The sequence below is a fragment of the Canis lupus genome, chromosome 15, assembly GCF_011100685.1.
Source record: "Canis lupus familiaris isolate Mischka breed German Shepherd chromosome 15, alternate assembly UU_Cfam_GSD_1.0, whole genome shotgun sequence".
Taxonomy (NCBI): Eukaryota; Metazoa; Chordata; class Mammalia; order Carnivora; family Canidae; genus Canis; species Canis lupus.
Window position 1 is genome coordinate 54,726,832 of NC_049236.1, and position 6,115 is coordinate 54,732,946.

A 6,115-nucleotide genomic window follows, 5' to 3' on the forward strand; every position below is an offset into this window, starting at 1 on the left:
TGGGGTGGGGGTGGGGGTGGGGTGGGGGAGGCGAGGGAGGACGGGGGGCGGGGTGGGGACGCGGGGCGGCCGGCGGAGCGGCGGGGAGTCGCCGGCAAGTCTGCCGGGAGCACCTGTCACTCCGGGGCAGGCACAGGCCGGGGCGCCGGGGCTCGGGGTCGCGCGGAGCCGGGCTCCGGGCCGGGCAGGCGGCGAGCGGTTTCGGATCAATGACGCCGCTGCCAATAGATGCGCTCCGCGGGCGCCCCTGTCCCCCGCCCCACCCCACCCCACCCCCACCCCGAGGGGGAGGGGAAGAAACGGGCGCGGGCGGCGCGGCGGGCCCCGGGGCGCAGCGCGGGCGCGGGCCCGGGGCGGCGGGGGGCTCCGGGCGGGGGCTCCGGGCGCGGGCCCCGGGCGCGGCGGCGCGGATCGCGGCACCTGGCTGCAGCCCTCCGCCCGCCGGGTCACCTGGTCGGGCCGCGTCGGGTCCCGCGGGCTCCGGCCGGGCCCTCCCCCCGCGCCGCGGGTCCGCGCAAACCCCGGGGCCGGCGCGGCGTCTGGGCGCGGGGCAGCGACGGCGGGAGGCCCGGCGGCCCCGGGCTGCGGCGCGTCCCCTCCCCTCGTCCACCTTCCCCCCGCCGCGGCGGCCGAGGAGGGGGCGGGGGCGGGGGCCGGGCCGGGCCGGGCGGAGCGCGCGGGGCGGGGGCGGGGCGGGGCGCGGCGGGGGGGGGGGGCGGCTCCGGCGGGCGGGGGGGCGGGGGTCGGCGCCTGCGGGCGGGGCAGCCCCGCGGTTCAGCAGGTGCGGCCGGGCGGGGGGCGGGGGGGCGCGGCGGGACCCCGAGCGCGGGCGGCCCGGGCCCCGGAGGGCGAGCGGGGCGGGCGGCGGAGGGTGCGGCCCGGGCCCGGCCGAGGGCCCCGGAGCTCCCGCAGCGCCCCTCCCCGCCCCCCCCACCCACCCCCTCCCCGGGGTCGGGACTGTCGTCACTTTCCGAGGGGATCCCCGTTCCCGAAGGCTTGGCCGGAGCCTCTGCGCCGAAGGAACGAGAGAGTTGCCCTGGGTCAGCCCTCCAGCTCCCCGAGGCGGGATGCGGAAAACAAAAGTAAAGCCCCCGCCCCCGCCCCCACCCCCCGCCCGGCTGGGCCGGGCTCGGGGCGCGCGGCCCGGGGAGCTCCCGCCGCCTGGGGCTGCGCCCTGGGGCCGGGGCGCCGGGAGGGGGGCGCAGACGCTTCGGTGCTCGCCGGGCTTGCGCCTCGTCCTCGGGCTGCGTTACAGCGACAGCAGGCAGGTCCCCGGCGAGCAAAGCAGAAGCAGCGCCCGACGCGCGAACAGTCGGAGCCGTCACGGTGCTCCCCGGGGGTGCGGAGGAAGCGGCAGCCTCGGGGCACGGGCCGAGGTCCCGCTGGAGTCGCGAGTGCCCCCCGCCCCCCCCCCCCCGGGCTGCCCGGTGCCGGCCTCGCGTGGCCCTCCCCTCTGCTGGGAGCTGCCCAGGGGCCCTGGGGAAAGGCACGGACTCCTCTGAGTCCTGCAGAAAAGGCCCTGCCCTCTCCTGTGTCGGGACCCCCACTGACACCGGCCACCTGGACCTCTCCTGGGTCCTGGGCCCTCTTCTTGTTTGCCTCGCAAAAGTTCTAATAAGCACAGTCCGTCTTTACTCACCTACCCTGTTCCTTCCTTCTTACCCCTCTGCCACTTCCATCTTCACAGTGCAAGGGAGCAAGGCGGTGGAACGAGGCCCACTCCTGGACTTCAGAGAATTTACAGGTTAGCGGACAGAGGCTTGTTATTCTATGCCCTTTGGCAACTCCTCAACACCAGTGTGAATCCATATTTGCACAATAAATAGGTTCCAGAAATGTTTTGGGGGATCTGCAAGGGAGAGGGGCAGTGTTCCCAATTTTAATAACGTAAGGAGGCTTGTTATGTAAAAGACATGCTTTATGAGCGTGTTTGAATCTATTTGCAATAAAACTACTCCCCGGTTTTTCTCATTTTGTAAGTTGGGTTTTCTAATCAGGACTTTTCTAAATGAGGCTGTTAAACGTCCCTAGAGTTGACATTTCTTGACCACCCACATAGAGGGTGTGTGTGTGTGTGTGTGTGTGTGTGTGTCTGCAGACCTAATCCATTTGCTCTCATGAGATTATAAGGGTGATGACTACTCTTTATTTTGTATCATTTCATATTGGCTAGAACAGTGCCTGGCTCAGGGGGATAATAAATAAACACTCTGCAGTGACTGACAGGTTTTTTTATTGGAGTCCCTTACATTCTCCCTGGAATTTCAGCATGAGGGTTGTATTTGAAAAGTTACAGATGATCTAGAATAATACCCTACCTCTGCGTTTCACCTCATCCATATTCCACAGATTGATTTGACAATCACCTTATAAATAAAGCCAGCCAGGTGCTCCTGCGTGACCCCTAGACAAAATCACGGTCGCATTGCCTGGTTTCCTTTCAGTGCACTTGCATTGCCGTTTCTTGAACTGCACTTGCCCTTGGCATCGTCGATTCTTTTAACGCTTTATCCTCTGCCTGTCTTCCTGCTCCATTTTGGGTATAAACCTTTCCTAGAAAAAGTGGGGACCCTTGCACTGCAAGTAAATTTTATGTAATCCAGACTCTGCACAATTACTAAACAATATATTTTGAATGAATATGGCTTTGTTTTGGCCTAAGGCATTTTCCTTAAGGAAAGGCATCTGTTCCGCCAACCAAGAGAAAATAATTGCAAACATTCTTTGTGGTTTTCGTGTTTTGTTTAACCTTAGGAAGGAGTGCCCATTCAGGCTGAACGCAGAAACGGTGGTACCTACAAATTCCTGTTGAAGAACACAGTAGAAGGTACTTGGTTAATAACAGTGATCATTGGGGGGGGGGGGGGTGTCGCTATTCATTTTGTTTAAGTGGAGTAAGATTTAAAGCAAATTGCCCGTTTGGCTAGTCACGTAACACCCAGGAGGACAGAACCATGGGGATGTATTTTTGCCTCAGAACATCAGTTGTCAAAAAAATAAAAAATAAAAAATAAATAAAAATTTAAAAAAAAGAACATCAGTTGTCACAAGTTTTCTTGCTCTCTCGTCTTCTGAGTCAATCCTAACACACACTCACACACAGACACTCATGTACACAGAGATATAGGTACAACATTATTTTACACCTTTTCCCAGAACTTGAATTTTCAGCATGTTCGTGGCAGATAACTGAGCACGAGTTTCCGAAGTTCAGGAATCTCTGATCTACCTAAATGCCCACCAAGTTTCCAGAATGGCTCACAAGCGACACTTACGTATACATTTAACTGAGACCAGGGGCTGGAGGTAGGTAGCATTAGTAAGAGAGTAACTGGCCACAGATCACCACAGACATAAAGATTGTTCTGGAAAAAATAATAATAATAATAAAGTAGTCTCACTTACAGTCATCCTCTTTCTCTCTCCACTTTCTCCAACTACCCATCTTAGGTAGAGATAGCTCTTGCTATCTCTAGAGATCCAGGATATAGTAGTACTCTGGTTTTCCAGCCTAAAAAAAAATCATAAGCACACCTTTTATTAAATCCCAGTCTTTTAGAACAGTCACCCTTTACCTCCCAGTATAACAATTGTTAAACTCAGAAAGACTTACTCGCTGTGGCAGATGGAACAGGGTCGTGCTAAGGCCCCACTCTTTTTAATTTTGACTTTTCTGGGGAAGGGAATTGGGAGGTGGGAAGTTAGAGGTGTGTGGCCACAGGAAATGGGTGACAAGAACTGGCCTTTAGGTGACCCTCTGGGGCTTTTCCCATTGAAGTAAAGCTGCTGTTTCCTTTTTGAAATCACAATCGAGCGTGCAAAGATTTTTTTCAAAATCTCAGAAGTGCTTGTCTGACTCGGAATTCAGAGGGAGCAAGTAGCCAGAAGCAGCCCCAAAGAAAGGCGAGCCCTGGGAACCTTTGAACCACCACAACAAAAGATCGTTTCACTGGAAGATGCGACACCAAGGACTTGGTCTGGCTTTGCCATGACCAAACGGTACAACCTTGATCTGGAAATCCTCTCTGTCCCTTTTCTTTGATGAATTTACACTGGATTCTGTTTCAATCCTCTTACCATTTTAGAACTCTTTGGTTCTCCCAGCTATGAGAGGTAGTGATCGCAAAACTTGTTCAACTGAATTGTGCTTCTGTGACAAGACAACTGTTTCTTAGCCTCAACCTAAAGATGTCTTGGTGGCTGGCTAGACATGATAAAAAGGGTTCTTCTCCCAAAACTTGCCCAGTCAAGGTAGTCCTCTATAATCCGTTATTACCATAGTTCGAAAAGCCACGTTGTACTGATATACAGAGGGGCCGAAAGAAGAGTCTGGAAATCACTAACTAATGTAAGTATCAGGAGTTTTACTGAATTCAAGAAATCGAAGTAAATTATGTGTAGATATCGACATTTTAGTTTGTAATATTTGTTTCTTATAATGATAACAACATCCAGAGATGCAAAGTGTGGTTCCAAGGCAAGGAAAACTAGTGGTCATATATAAGTGAGTTTTAAATAATGAGGAAATAATATTGGTAATTAGCCAAGAATAAATGGCCAGTCTCCTGCTGCTCTGTAGAGTCACGCTGGTAGAATGTGAAACCATCCTGAAAGCAAGGGGCATCCCCTAAAATGGGAGCAGCAACCAAACGCTATGTCTGGTCATATCCTCCAGTCGATAAGATGTCATTTTTCCCTGTCTTGAAATCATGCACAGGATATGAAGGCTGCTGTCCACATTGTGACAAATCATAGTTAAGAGGTCATGACACAGTTACAGATCCTCCTTTCTCAGATAGTGACCCTCTTATTTCAAAGGTCATGGGAGAAGGATCCTTTCACTTTGTGATCATTGTTTCGAATGCAGACCTTTCCTTGACCACAAGACTTTGCAAAAGAGGTGGAGAGCTTCAATACACTAGTTGACGGAACAGTTTAAAAGTTTCAGTGGTCAGCAGAAAGGAAAATGTGGCTTAACTAATCTAATATTAAAAGTACCCTGAATTGCTTTTATTTGATTACTTTTAGGATTTTATTTATTTATTCGTGAGACACACAGAGAGAGGCGGAGACACAGGCAGAGGGAGAGGCAGGCTCCCTGCAGGGGGCCCGATGGGGGACTCGATCCCAGGACCTGAGCCAAAGGCAGACGCTCAACCACTGAGCCACCCGAATGCCCCCTGAATTGTTTTTTAAGATTCAAGACAATTCAAGAGATATTCTTACTCTTTTCTTTTATGATTATCGCTATTTGCTCTTTATGATCTGTATTACAGTTAGAAAAGTGCTTGCCCTCTTCTATCCTAAAACCTTGCAACATTGTAAGGCTTCATTTTATATTCCCAGATTTTATTTTTATCAGCACAATTTACTTTGACATTCTCCTTAGCCCCCCTGATACCACCTTCTCTCGTTTCTCATCATCTGAATCTTCTTTCGCTCGTCCTCCACGAAGGGTAAAAAGCATGTTCCCATCGTACGGACAGCTCGAAAGATTCATAGTTAAACCAAAGCCAACCAAAGAAAATAAAACAAGGAGAGAATTATTCATGTCCCAGGAACTGTTTGACACCTTAAAATCTATTTTCTCATTTAATCTTCCCACCAACCCTTTGAGGAAGGTCAGAGTTATCCCATTTTATTGCAAAGAAACTGAAGCTCCAAGAGGATGACTAGTTTTCCAAGAGTGACACTGTCAATGGCAGATACAGTTCCTGTTTGGTCCAGGTCTTCCAGTTCTGCTCCTGGGCTTTTGACACATTTAGGCCCTGGATTTGGGGCAAAAACATTCTTATTCGAAGCTTTCCTATGTTTCTCCTCTACATTTTCTCCACAATGGCTGCCTTCCCCTATGTTGTTGTTTAAAGATTTTTTTTTTTTTTTTTTTTTTTTTTTTTTAAGGGAATGAGAGAGAGCAGGAGCAGGGGGCAGAGATGGGGAGGAGGCAGAGGGAGAAGCAGACTCCCTCACTGAGCAGGGAGCCCAACTCAGGGCTGGATCCCAGGATCCCAAGATCATGACTTGAGACGAAGGCAGATGCTTAACCAACTGAGCCACCCAGGCGCCCCTGTCTTCCCCTATGTTTCACTTGAGGTATAGGATGGGTATGGAGATG